Source organism: Staurois parvus, unplaced genomic scaffold, assembly GCF_062004578.1.
Source record: "Staurois parvus isolate SC_StPar_1 unplaced genomic scaffold, SC_StPar_1.0 ptg000659l, whole genome shotgun sequence".
NCBI classification, from domain to species: domain Eukaryota; kingdom Metazoa; phylum Chordata; class Amphibia; order Anura; family Ranidae; genus Staurois; species Staurois parvus.
This window is the reverse complement of record NW_028318455.1, coordinates 923,467-938,535: the sequence shown is the minus strand read 5'-3', so window position 1 is coordinate 938,535 and position 15,069 is coordinate 923,467. Positions and strand designations below refer to the sequence as shown.

Genomic DNA, 15,069 nt, shown 5'->3' with positions numbered 1-15,069 from the left:
ATCAGTGCTGCGCAGTAGTGCCATCAGTCAGTGCCACCTATCAGTGCAGCATCATCAGTGGCAGCTCAACAGTGCCGCCTATACGTGCCACCTCATCAGTGCCACCTATCAGTGCCCATCAGTGCTGCCTATCGGTGCCTCCTATCAGTGCTCATCAGTGCTGCCTATTAATGCAGCCTCATCAGCGCACATCAGTGAAGGAGAAAAATTACCTGTTTGCAAAATTTTATAATAGAAACAAAGAAAAACTTTTTTTTTTTCATTTTTTGCTATTTTTTTGTTTATATGGCAAAAAATAAAACACCTAGTGGTGATAAAATACCACCAAAAGAAAGTTCTATTTGTGTGAAAAAAATTATAAAAATTTCATATGAGTACAGTGTTGCATGACCGCGCAATTGTCATTCAAAATGCGACAATACTGAAAGCTAAAAATTGGCCTGGGCAGGAAGGGGGTGACAGTGCCCGGTAGGCAAAAAGTTAAGGGGTTTTCCTGGCACTTTCTCATTTTTGCATCACCCTTTTTCAACACTAATGACTTTTTCTTTGGGAGGTTAACGCCACTCTTGCACTTTTTTTTAATGTTTTTGTTAGTTTAGGCTGTTAGCCAGAATTTCAAATGTTGCTGTTAATATTATGCTGTGCAGTGTTGCATTGGGCATACATTTGGATTATAAATACCAACAGGAGTGGTGCCCACCATCCTTGTCATTTTTAATTTTTTCTATTCTTTTTTGCTAATTTTTTAGAAAAGGATTATATGCAAACTGACGTATTGTAGAGAATGGTATTGTGAGTATTTTAAAAATTATTTAGCCTAACATACATTAGATGATTCCACCATTATTGTACAGTCATTTCTGAGTATGGTAGTGTGAATGTTTTGTTTACATATTTGTCATGGTGTCTGCTGGGGTTAAGGGATCCCTGGACAACGTCTGGGTTGCATAGCATGCCCCTGGAGACTGCTGTGTCACCCATACAAAGTGGATCATGGCTGTTGGTAATGTTCCAATTTCTGTTCTCTCCCTCTCCCTAGCAGAAGCCTGAAGGTTTTGTGCCAGTTTTGACTGGTATTTGGAACTGTACATAATTACCTCTACCTTGACTAAGGCCCTAGTTTCAGCTGAAGAAAAACAACCCCAAAGCATGATGCTGCCACCACCATGCTTCACTGTGGGTAGTGGGTATGGTGTTCTTTTGGTGATGTGTAGTGTTGTTTTTGTGTCAAACATACCTTTTGGGATTATGGCCAGAAAGTTCAACCTTGGTTTCATCAGACCAGAACACATTTTCCCACATGCTTTTGGGAGACTTCAAATGTGTGTTTGCAAAATTTAGCCGGGCTTGGATGTTTTTCTTCGTAAGAGAAGGCTTCTGTCTTGCCACTCTACCCCATAGCCCAAACATATGAAGAATAAGGGAGATTGTTGTTACATGTACCACACAGCCAGTACTTGCCAGATATTCCTGCAGCTCCTTTAACCACTTCAAGTCCAGACACTTTTACCCCCTTCCTATCCAGGCCAATTTTCAGCTTTCAGCGCTATCACACTTTGAATGACAATAGAGTGGTCATGCAACACTGTACCCATATTAATTTATTCAAATTTTTTTGAGACAGATAAAGCTTTATTTTGGTGGTATTTATTCACCGCTGGAATTTTGATTTTTTTTTTGCTATATAAATGAAAAAGTCCAAACATTTTGAAAAAAATTGTTTTTCTCATTAAATTTTGCAAATAAATAATATTTCATCTTAAATCTTGGCCAAAATGTATTCAGCTATCTTTTTAGTAAAAAAAAAATAATCCAAATTAGTTTATAACCAAAAATTATAATTTAAAAATACATTTTTTACATTTTTATTTTATTTTTTATATTATTTATGTTTTTTTTTCATATACTGTCACCTTTGCAGTACAGTGTCACCATGGTGACACTGTACTACTTGTGGGGGGTGATGAAGTTTTTTTTTATTTTACACGGATTGCTTTTACACCCATAAAGGCTGTAAAAGCAATCATTTCTCCTCTCTGGCTGCATTCTTGCAGCCATTGAGAAATACTGTGTGAGCTGTGATTGGTCACAGCTTGTCACATGGTACAAGGTTGTTGTGAATAGCCTTGTACCATGTGACCTCTGTGATCATTCACAGATTTCACACGTAGTAAGCAATGATGTCAGAAGTGACACCTTGCTTACTACTCTGCATGTGATCACTGGCCAATCAGTGATCACATGATCGGGTCCCGTACGACGATCCGTTTTCCACTGTGTCCGGAGGACACAGCGGGCACCGGATCGCGGTGCTGCACCCTCCCAGGGAGCACGCACAAGCAGGGGGCAGAGGGGCCGTTTATAAAAGGCCACCTGCCCCTGCACTGCCACCGTCCAGCCATTTATATACAACGGCTGGATGGGAGGTGGGTAATGTTGCCTCTTGGCAGCCTCTCAGACCAATTTTCTTCTCGTCTTTTCATCAATTTTGGAGGGACGGCCAGTTCTTGGTAATGTCACTGTTGCGTTATATTTTCTCCACGTGATGATGACTGTCTTCACTGTGTTCCATGGTATATCTAATGCCTTGGAAATTCTTTTGTACCCTTCTCCTGACTGATACTTTTAACAATGATATCCTTCTGATGCTTTGGAAGCTCTCTGCGGACCATGGCTTTTGTTGTAGGATGCAACTAAGAAAATGTGAGGAAAAACCTACTAGAACAGCTGAACTTTATTTGGGGTTTATTTAGAGGCACTTTAAATGATGGCAGGTGTGTACCGACTCCTATTTAACATGATTCTGAATGTGATTGCTTAATTTTGAACACAGCTACATCCCCAGTTATAAGAGGATGTGCACACTTATGCAACCACATTATTTTAGTTTTTTATGTTTACTTCAACCCCCTAAAAGATTTCAGTTGGTTTTTCAGTTGAGTTGTACAGTTTTTAGGTCACATTAAAGGTGGAAAAAGTTCTGAAATTATTTATATTTGTCTAATTTTTTACATCATCTTTTTAGAGGCAGGAATTCATAAATTGCAATTAAGAGCTATAGAAACAGTTCAACACTTTGAGAAGGAAAGATTTATTACTGAAAAGTCAAAAAGGGGTGCAATAAAAATATTTACAAAACAAAGATGTAACCAATATATATATAACAATGATACACTTAAATGTCACAGCTGACAAGCATGACAAGGAACAGTCTTCCTTGGCAGTGGTGAGGTGCCAGCATTACAATGTTTGAGAGCCTTGCTGTTGACAAGAGGAACTGGCTCACACACATCAGCTTAGCTACACCTACACTGCAGTAAGAGTGTAAACACTAATTGGCAAACCCTTGCAGCCATTCCCACTTTCCTTCCTGGGGCCTATAGAATAGTGACTTCAAGCATACGAAAGCAGAGACCACAGGTCTGCAGCATATATGAGGCTTCATAAAAAGATGTCACAAGGTATACGCCTCTGCCAGTCTAGCTGCAGAAGGGCTCAGTCCATACAATATTCACCTACCTTACACAAAAACACAAATGCCCCCTTAAGTGTAAACACATGCACACTGCAAGGTGGCATTTTAACCTTTGAGCAGATTTTGAAGAAAAAAAAACAAATAAGTCTTTGGCCAGCCGTCCCAGCCTTTCCCCACCACACCCCATGTGACCCCCCCCCCCCCATATACACACATAGACACTGTCCAAAACCAAATATTGTAAAGTGGTTTAAATTCACACAAATGGGACATACTTGGCTAAACTGGGCCCTGGGGCTCAGGGGAATCGGAGGACACTTCCCCCTCCCCCAAGGACTCTTCTGAAGTCCATCCTCTCCTGGGGTCTATGGAGTACATCCAGGCCCTTTCGGAATACCAGGAAACTTGATAAAAACACAAGCAAAAGAGCTCCAGATATCAGTCTAATTCCAGGCCTTGTAAATTAAAGAGTTTACTAGTAACACACACAATGTGGAACCCAAGCCTGAAATTCTCTCATACTTGAAGCACAAGGAGTAAATTAACTCCAAGTAAGTTTGGATAGTGTATGACCCTAGGAGTTCAAAGAAAGTTGAACATGCGAAATTCTGGCTCCTGAACATCCAAATAGAAAAGGGTGCGCTCCGGAAAATGTCCAATCCAATCTTTATGTTGGATATTGTAAGGGATTGTGGTGTCAACAGCCACTATACTCTTAGCTGTAACCTCTTCAAAGGTTGACACAAGGGAATGGCCTTAACCATTGTATAGTAAAAGAAACACAACTCTGAACACTTGCCAAACACTAATAGCTGGGAAGCTCCTCTGGGATAAGCTCTCCCACCCCTCTGCTAGTGTATTTTGGGGGCACATATCCTGCATCGGTAGTTCAATGGAAATTTGGCCCAAAGGCTGACTGCTTGACATCCTCCTCAGGCCAACAAAATACTGACCAGTGGCCAATTATCATCCTGCACTGTGCCAGGGAGCAGCACCGTCTCAGAAAGGTATGGATGTGTACAGGCCTACACATATTGAGCTAATAACGGCCTAGCCACTACACTAGGATCCACATTGTAAGCTGTATTCCCAAAATTGCTTGAGCCTGTGTGATGAGGAAGCAAGAAATGGTACTTAAAGTGTTACTAAACCCACAACAGTCAAATCGGTCTGTACATGCAGTAAAGCATCCTTGTTAGACTCCCTGTGTAACCTAAGGGGTTAATCCTCTGCATTGTGTAAAAAGGCTGTTAGATCCTGTCTTCTCTGCCCCTCCTCTTGTTGAAATGACCACCTGAAACAGACAGAATCCATAGTCACATGCACATGCTCAGTTTGGTGTGCATTGCTATACTTTTGTGGGGTTGGTCTTGGGAGGGTGCATGTGATCAGCACAGGGTCAATCAGCACTGTCCAGAGAGAGGGGCAGAGGTTTCACATCCTCCTAGAGCAGAAAGAAAACTCCTCCAACAAACTTTAAACAGTGCTCTGTTGAAGTCACAAGACTGCTCTAACTGCTGATGAGAAAAGGTATTTAGCAGTTTTTATTGACTAAAATAATTGCATTGCCATGTTCTGTGTAGTGTGGGAGACCAGAAAGAGTGAATGCAGGGTCCGGGGTTTAGTAACACTTTAAGCCTGACATGCATAGATTAAAAGAGAAGTCCAGACAAAGATCTTTTGGCTGCACTTCTCCTGTAGATTACAGGAGTGTAGTTCGTTTGGCACTCCTGTGACCCATTTTCAGGGGACAGCTGACTGAAGTCAGATGACATCACACAGCATGGTCAGGCTGGGTCAAGATCCCGATTTCAAAGTCCAAATCCACTCCAGACTGTGGAGCAGCACCTGGCTCAGCCTTGCAGCGAACAACGAAGAGTTTGAGGCTTTCACTCCCTCCCCCTCCAAAGCCCAGGGCTACAGTGAGTGCTGGGGGAGTTAAGCTGACAGCGAACATGGGATTGTAGAGTTAGCACCCTTACAGCCTAAGGGGGACAGATGAAGCATTTGAAAAATGCTTCATCCATCTAGGTCTCAGTATTGGAAACCAAAACAAGGTCGACTTACCTAAGAAACTATGACCCGGCCAGTAGTAATCAGCCAAATTATACTACAGCTATGGTCAGCATGATTGTACAGAAGGCAAATTAGGATTTGTCTTGGGTACAACCAGCATGTCTGCTTTTTGCTAATACAGTTACTTGCAGCTGATATAGCCACAAGTACTAAAAACAGGGTATTGTACCAGCCCTGAATGCTGCCAGAATCTAAGACAGACAATCACACAGCAGCAATGACTGTGTTGACATGTGAAGAAAGTGACTTTCGCCCCTTCCTCCCATGTCGGAAAGAAAGAAAAGCATAGCAGCAATGGAAAGCCCATCATTGGCCCTGATGGGAGCAGCTCTGCCTCAGCCCCCAAATCCTACACCTCAACCTTGATGTCACCTACAGAGATAAACATCTCCAAACACATTGAAGGTATTTACAGTGGGTGTGACGGGGACAGATGTCATCCCTCTCCTCAGGGTCCAGCTCACCCTCTTCCAATATGGCTGGAGCTACAACAACAAGAAAGAACACAACAAACATCTTCACATCACAGATCCAGAATGTACACAGAGAACAGGTAATCACATTCCAGGCACTTACAGTGGGCCGGAGCAGAGGGGGCGTGGAGGCAGCTGGGTCTCCTCCTCCCCCGCAGACAACATGGCAGAAGATACACAAACAGCAAGAAAGAACACCATCAACCCCTTTGAGAGAGCCAAGTACAATAAGGAACACAGAGAACAGGCAAGTACATTCAAGGTTTTATATAGGGAATAGTACGCATTGTACAGACATCAGTGTTATATATAAGGAATAGCACGCAGTATACAGATATCAGTGTTAACACTGATATCTGCACACTGATTGCTATTCCTTACACATAACATAGATATCTGTACACTGAGTGCCACTCAGTATACAGATATCACTGTTTTATATAAGGAATATAGAATAGAATACTACTATTAACCCCTTGCCTACCAAGCACTTCCTGCCCAGGCCAATTTTCAGCTTTCAGCACTGTCACACTTTGAATGACAATTGCGCGGTCATGCAACACTGTACCCATATGAAATTTTTATCATTTTTTTTTACAGATAGAGCTTTCTTTTGGTGGTATTTAATCACCTCAGGGTTTTTAATTTTTGCTAAACTAACCAAAAAACAACTGAAAATTTTGAAAAAAAAGTTTTTTTCATAGTTTCTGTTATAAAATTTTGTAAATGAGTAATTTTTCTCCTTCACTGATATGCACTAATGAGCCTTCAGTGATGGGCACTGGTAGGTGGCACCGATGGGCATTGACAGGTATTACTGTTGAGCATTGACAGACATCACTGATGGGCACTAATAGGCAGTACTCATATATGGCACTGATAGGCGGCACTGACCTGCACTGTTAGGTGGCACTGACGGGCACTGATAGGTGGCACTGATTGGCAGCACTCATAGGTGGCACTGATAGGCAGCTCAGATGGGCACTGATATGTGGCATTTATGTGCACTGGTAGGCACTGATATGTGGCATTCATTGGCACTGATATGTGGCATTGATTAGCAATGATATGTGGCATTGAAGTGCATTGATTGGCACTGACAGGTGGCATTGACGAATACTGACAGGTGGCACTGATGGGGCTACACTGATCATCAGGGCACTGATCAGTGCCCTGATGATCAGTGTAGATGTCCCCTCTGAGGAATGCTGATTACCAGCTCTTCTCTCCTTACGAGCTGTCAGCATGACAGCTGCAGAGGAGAGGAATGCTGATAACCGGCATTTCCTTATTTACATGCGATCAGCTGTGATTGGACACAGCTGATCACATGACCAAGCCGAAATCATCGGCTCTTTCCGCTGATCAGTGATCCGCTGTGTCCCAGGGATACAGCGCACCACCGATCGTTGGAGTGGGAGGACTTCATATGATGTCCTCCCAGAACAAGAGAACCGCCGCCCGTCCGTCATTTCCTTATATGGTGGGCGGGAGGCGGTTAAGCTGCAGTGCTGTCAGTGTCACCAGGGGTCAGGGGATTACACACTGACCTTCTGCAGGATACAGGGCAGGTCAGCACAAAGATGACTCTGCTCTCTTCTCTGGCCGCCCGTTGTCAGGAATGGACTGGCCAGCAATGGTGGGACTCACCTGCCTTATGGGCTGCAGTACCAGGGCTGGCCAGCGGGTGCTCCCAGCAATCAGAGACTCAACCTTGCAGCCAGTCAAACACCTGAAACTGCTTATGCTGGTGTATTTAAGGGATGGCCAGACCTGCAGACTCGGCCTTGGTGTGTGTGTTTTTCCTGGGCCCTGTATCTTGTTCCTGCATTCCTGTTCCTGTCTTGTTGCTGACCCTGTTTGATCCTGACCTCTGCTGACTTCTCCTGTTCTGATCCCTGGCTTGTGACCCCGACCATTCTCTGCCTGACCCCCTGTACCTACCTGCCTGTTAGTTGCTGTACCCGGCTCGTGACCTGACTGCTCTCTGCCTGCTCCTCCTGTTCCTACCTGCCCGTTTGTTATTGACCCGGCCTGCCTGACGACGCTTGCATTGTATGTACTGTTGTCTGTGGGTGGTTTGGTTTGTTTGCACTGTGTTATGTTTTAGTATTGCACTGCGTTTATGTATTGTTAGTGTTAATAAATCGTATTGTTTAACATATCTGAAGCCTGCGTTTCCCTGCGTCAGTCACATACCTCTGGTCATACCCCGGGAGCCCTGACATTATACCAAGGCCCATCCTGACCAGAAGTGGCTGCACAGGGAAGCCATCTTGGTTTGTTGCTGGGAAGGATGGATCTTGATGAGGTTGTGTATTTATATCTGCTAGTGTTTGATGACAGAGAATATGCTTATCAGACTCTGAAGGAGTATCCCCGGGATCAACTGCTAGAATGTATACGGATCGCTCATGTTCTAGTAGATCAGGGCACAGAATTCTCTGAGGTGCAGCCATTGATTCAGGTTTGTGCGGAGTTGGTATCATCTGGTACCCCCGAATGCAGGGATGAATTTTTGCCCCCATTTAGTGCCGACCAGGTAGAGTCCCTGGTGTGGTTATTAGAGGATGATGTAGATTACTTTCTGGAGTGTTATTCTGCATGTTCACCACAGATACTAAGAGATTGTATAAACGCAGTGCAGTCTTTGGTCAGACAGGCTTTGTGTAAGCTCAGCTTTGTTCAACCCATACTGCAGACATGGACAGATTTGTTGCACCCAGCCTCAGTCAGCTTGCAAAAACCCAGTCCTGCTTCTAACCTATTTCCTCAAAGCTCTATTCCTGCATTCCCAACAGCTCCTCCTGCCCTGCTATCTGCCACATGTCAGTACCCTGTTCCATCCTCCAGCTCTTCTCTGTCTCCAGCTGCTCCATTCGTTTGCAGACCTGCGTTTACTTGCAGTGCTCCAGTAGTTAAAACCAGAAAAAAGCGAAAATTCTTTCCAACCAGTACCATCCTGCCAGTATCCAAACTGGTGAGCCTGCCGTCTGAGAACCTGCCTTCCGTGACTCAGCCTGATGCCTCTACTCAGCCTGATGCCTCTACTCAGCCTGATGCCTCTACTCAGCCTGATGCCTCCACTCAGCCTGATGCCTCCACTCAGCCTGATGCCTCCACTCAGCCTGATGCCTCTACTCAGCCTGATGCCTCTACTCAGCCTGATGCCTCCACTCAGCCTGATGCCTCCACTCAGCCTGATGCCTCCACTCAGCCTGATGCCTCCACTCAGCCTGATGCCTCCACTCAGCCTGATGCCTCTACCCAGCATGATGTTTCTACCCAGCCTGATGAACTGATCCAGCCTGATGATCCTATTAGGCCAGTTGACTCGATGCCCGCTGTTGATCCAGACGATCCGGTACCTGATGACCCGGTGCCCGCTGTCATGCCTGGTGACCCGATGCCCGCTGTCGAGCCAGACGATCCAGCGCCAGATGACCCGGTGCCTGCTGTCGAGCCAGACGATCCGGTACCTGATCCGGTGCCCGCTGTCGTGCCTGGTGACTCGGTGCCCACTGTCTTGCCAGATGACGCGGTGCCCGCTGGCAAGCCAAATGACCTGATGCCTGGTGACCCAGTGCCCGCTGTCATACCTGGTGACCCGATGCCCGCTGTCGAGCCAGACAATCCGGTACCTGATGACCCGATGCCCGCTGTCCAGCCAGACGATCCAATGTCTGACCCAGTGCCCGCGGTCATGCCAGTTGACTCGGAGCCCACTGCCTTGCCAGATGACGCGGTGCCCGCTGTCGAGCCAAATGACCTGATGCCTGGTGACCCGATGCCCGCTGTCCAGCCAGACGATCCAATGTCTGACCCAGTGCCAGCGGTCATGCCAGTTGACTCGGAGCCCACTGTCGTGCCTGGTGACTCGATGCCCGCCGCTCCGCCTGAGGGCCCGAGACCTGTCGCTCCGCCTGGGGGTCCGGCGCCCGCCACTCCGCCTGGGGGCCCGAGACCTGTCGCTCCGCCTGGGGGTCCGGCGCCCACCGCTCCGCCTGGGGGCCCGAGACCTGTCGCTCCGCCTGGGGGTCCGGCGCCCGCCGCTCCGCCTGGGGGCCCAAGACCTGTCGCTCTGCCTGGGGGTCCGGCGCCCGCCGCTCCGCCTGGGGGTCCGGCGCCCGCCGCTCCGCCTGGGGGTCCGGCGCCCGCCGCTCCGCCTGGGGGTCCGGCGCCCGCCGCTCCGCCTGGGGGTCCGGCGCCCGCCGCTTCGCCTGGTGGCCCGGTGCCTGCCGCTTTGCCTGGTGGCCCGATGTGCCGCTGCCCGGAGTCCAGCCCGATGTGCTGCTGCCCGGAGTCCAGCCCGATGTGCCGCTGCCCGGAGTCCAGCCCGATGTGCCGCTGCCCGGAGTCCAGCCCGATGTGCCGCTGCCCGGAGTCCAGCCCGATGTGCCGCTGCCCGGAGTGCAGCCCGATGTGCCGCTGCCCGGAGTCCAGCCCGATGTGCCGCTGCCCGGAGTCCAGCCCGATGTGCCGCTGCCCGGAGTGCCGCTGCCTGGTGTGCCTCTGCCCGGAGTCCTGCCTGGTGTGCCAGTCTTTTGGTTTTTTGGTTTTTTACTTTTTTGGTTTTAGGTCATAGCGAAGTAGATTTTTTAAATTGATTATATGTAGAGAAATAAGTTCTCTGTATATATACAGTTTTATTCTGTTTTTAACTTATATGATTTTATTATATGTTTATATGATTGTTGTAATATGTTATATGTTCTTCTGCATTTGAAATTTTGAATGTGAACTTATTAAAGAGTGTGGCACTAGCAATGACCACCAGGTATAATTTATATTTTAAATTTAACCATTTGACCTTTTATATATCTAAATCTGACCTTTTTTGCATCGAGAATTATGAATGTGTAGATCAGACTGTTAATACTATTACTGTCTGTCCTTAATCTACATATGAGGTTTTGGATAATAAATTCCCCTTGACGATTATTATGCCACAGAACTGGGTAACCTGGTACTGACGACGCTAATTAGATCATTTATGGGGCTGCTTTGCCTTTAATCTGCGTCGCGTATAGGTTGCTGGGCAATACACCTTTCCCTGGTGATCATCGTTATGCCGTTTATTGTGTGATTCCGTGCTGACAGCGCTCGCGCATGCGCTGTTCGGCGGGCTACATGAAAATGGCGCCCGATACGGAGACATTTGCGGACGGGAAAATGGCGCGCGATCACAGCGCATGCGCCATTTTCCTTATTTAGGTCCCACATCGACGTCCACTGCTGTAAGCTAACCCCCTATGACTACGTGCCTTCGCACGAAACGCGTCAGGGAGCGGCTACAGCGGTGTGACGTCACGCCGACCGGCGCCACGAGGGCCCCGGCGGCCATTTGTTATCTTTATATGGTCAGTATCTCTCCTGCCTCTGCTTGTATACTGTGTGTCTTTGGGAATAAATACCCCTTGCCTATAAGGTATCACACTATTTGGCCTCCTTTGTTCTTTGAGCTCCGTTGGGAGCCCTTTACATCTGCAGAGTGGCCCCCCCTTTTTTCTTCTATGCGTGGCAAACACCATCGAGTGACGAGGGGCTTTTGTGACCAGATCTGACCAGATCCATATGAGGACCCTAGGATTATCTGCTTTGAATGCGCATTTGGATTGCGTATCTGGTGAGTGCGCAATCTTTATACCTTTATCACCTCATCCACGAATCCAGGCATTGGAGCTTTTTGAAGACTCTCTTGGGTTTTGAACACTTTTTGAACACGTTATGGACTATACTTATTTTAGTCACCGTTTTGCACTTTAACAGCCCCTTAACATTGGTTTATGTAACTATTTAAGTGTATATTTATCAAGTTAGCGCTGCACCTCCCCCCTTTATGCAGTCTTTGATATCCCGCCAGTTACCAGACCCGGGCGGTGGAACATTTTGCCCAGCTAGGACTGTTTGGAGCGTCCTGAGGCCGCTCCTTGAGGGGGGGGTACTGTCAGGAATGGACTGGCCAGCAATGGTGGGACTCACCTGCCTTATGGGCTGCAGTACCAGGGCTGGCCAGCGGGTGCTCCCAGCAATCAGAGACTCAACCTTGCAGCCAGTCAAACACCTGAAACTGCTTATGCTGGTGTATTTAAGGGATGGCCAGACCTGCAGACTCGGCCTTGGTGTGTGTGTTTTTCCTGGGCCCTGTATCTTGTTCCTGCATTCCTGTTCCTGTCTTGTTGCTGACCCTGTTTGATCCTGACCTCTGCTGACTTCTCCTGTTCTGATCCCTGGCTTGTGACCCCGACCATTCTCTGCCTGACCCCCTGTACCTACCTGCCTGTTAGTTGCTGTACCCGGCTCGTGACCTGACTACTCTCTGCCTGCTCCTCCTGTTCCTACCTGCCCGTTTGTTATTGACCCGGCCTGCCTGACGACGCTTGCATTGTATGTACTGTTGTCTGTGGGTGGTTTGGTTTGGTTTGTTTGCACTGTGTTATGTTTTAGTATTGCACTGCATTTATGTATTGTTAGTGTTAATAAATCGTATTGTTTATAACATATCTGAAGCCTGCGTTTCCCTGCGTCAGTCACATACCTCTGGTCATACCCGTCCTGTGGCAGGGATGTGGGACCCGACCCTCTAAGGAAACCTTGGGGAGAGGTGTCCGAAGTGCCTGCCGCGCGCTGCCCCGTTGCAACACTTCCTTTTTTCCTCCTTTCAGCAGCGGCATATCCAGAGGATGGACTGAGCCTCTCAGGGGGCCCTCTCTTGTGAACATGCGTGCTAGAGGCAGGACGCAGCCTCCATTTTGTTATGAATCTGCATTTTCTCCCCTCATACTTTCCCCCCTCCCTCTATGAGAGTCAAGGTGACATATGGCAGCGTGTGTGTGTTAAAAGTCACAGGCCAGAGCCCAGGACCCCCAAGGGAGCTGGGGCCTTACTGTCCAAAGAACCTGTAAAATGTAGCACCTCGTAAAAGCTACAGCAAGCCTACCCAGGAGTTCAAAGACATTCCAAGGAAGCACACCAGATAACCTTTTTAAAAGATCAATTTTTCCCCTATGTCTCATATCTTGGAATATGAGAGACTTACATAAAAACCAGGCATACCCTCAGATTGGCCAAGAAGAGTCAAACAGTTTGATAGGTCACTCGCCTTGTCTTGAATACATAGGGAAGCAGAAAAGTAGATCTCGTGAACCATTCAGTGTAGAATTTCATAATTCATATCTAATCAATCCTCAGACATGTCTGCATAATAATCTACCCGCGGGTGGAGTGTCACTTGTGCATAGGAAAAGTTATGAGCCAAAATATGAACTACACAAGATTTTGGCTCTAGTTTAGGTCCACGCCCAGACCTCCACGCCCTAAACGGGGTATTGGTCCTTGACTTCAGAGACACCCCCTGCTGGGGAACTACAAATTGGGCTGTCAGGACTAAGGAGAAGAAGTTGAAGAATTCTCCCATTTTAACATCAATACCACGTGGGGAGACCCGCACCCTTTTGCTTTGAAACTTGATCTGCTTAACCCAGGACTTTGGCAAGTATTTTAACCCCTCCGTTATGTCTATGCTGTGCTGTTGTTCTCTACACCCCCCAGCCAGGCTATCTCTTTTCAAGCTTGCCTCATTACCATAGGCTTTTCACCTTACTGTTCCTAGCAGCCTGCCTGTGTGTCCTCAAGTGTATTTCAAGCCTGTTTCCTGCCCAGTGTCACCATTCACCTCTACCTGCTTCTAGAGGTTTCTGTTTGTTTGCATGGCTGTTTTTATGTGTTTTTGTGTATTTGCCCTCAGTGTCTGTGTGTTTCCATGCATACCTGTCAGCTTGAATTGTACCCCCCTACTGTTCAGTGATCCCAGAGCCTCAGTGCTGCAAGGAATTCTTATTTGTTTATTGCTCATTTGATCCCAATAGTAGCAGTTCCTTGGACACTGCGCCTCGGCACTTCCAGGAGCCCTTTACCTTTGTTATACATGAGGGTATGCTGTAGTCTCTTCAGATAGTACCCAGAGGTGTCCTTCCTGTCCTAGACTCCTAGTGTACCTCAACTAATATCACACTATGGATCTAGAGGTATTCAGAACCAATTTGGGAGGTGTCACGGAGCTGGTCCTTCCTTCCCCATCCTCCAGGTTTGCTGGCTGCCACCCCCCACTCCTCAGCAGCCCCTCACTCTTCTGTCCTGTCCATGCTGGGACTTCTAGTCCTCCGTGTCCCTGACATAGGCAGCCCTCAGCAGCCCTTCACCCCCCTGGCTTGCAGTCTGGCCTCCTGCTGAAGGAATCGACAAACAGGCCCCCTCCTCCCTTCGTCCTCATGCACAAATTCATGGGCTCTCTGGGCAGGTCTGGAGACCTGGGAGACGGCCCGTTGCCATGGTAACCCAACAGGAAGTATCCGGTTACCAACAAGGCACATAGCTCTATACTTAAGAGAGAGCCAAGAAACACCTTGTGTGTTCTCCTGGCTGCGTGTGTGAGAGAAGGCTGTGCTGAGGGCCAGCTTCTCTCATTCGACCATCCCCTGTCCTCCTCATCATCTCCTGGACTGTCTGTGCTGCCTGGAATCCCTGCACTGTGGAGGAATCTTCTGCTGTCCCCGTGAATCTGCCTGGCTGGATCTATCCCCTGCCTGGACTTAACCCCTTGCTCTCCGTGAACCTACCTGGACTTAACAATTTGCTCTCCGTGAACCTGTCTGGACTTAACCCTTCCCTGTCTGGAGCCTCCTGTGTGGATAACCCTGTGGATTACAAGATCCCTGTTGTTCCATATTGCCTTCCAGAGGACTGTACTGTGTTGCTGTGTCTGGTGTGGACCTATGGACTAAAGGAACTGTTGTCTGTGCCCCAAAAACCTCCCCAATAGAAGCACGTCGGGTTCTGTGGCAGGCGCAGCACCCTTTGGTGCCTAGTGCGCTGTGGCATTAGAAAAATTATGCAATTGCTGTTTCTTTGTTTAATTAGACTGACTTTACTCTGTAATTCCTCCAATGCCGCTCTATGGATGCAGTAGGTTTAAAGAGCACACCGAATACTTTAGTTAACTTCTTTAATAACTTCAATCTTCTTCATATAACTGCTTACAATGGC

General features: G+C 47.5%; 1 pseudogene; it reads left to right on the top strand.

Moving 5' to 3' along the window:
- The first annotated feature begins 6,187 nt into the window (after positions 1–6,187).
- LOC149448750 (uncharacterized) overlaps positions 6,188–15,069 on the top strand; it is a 47,199-nt pseudogene continuing 38,317 nt past the window's right edge.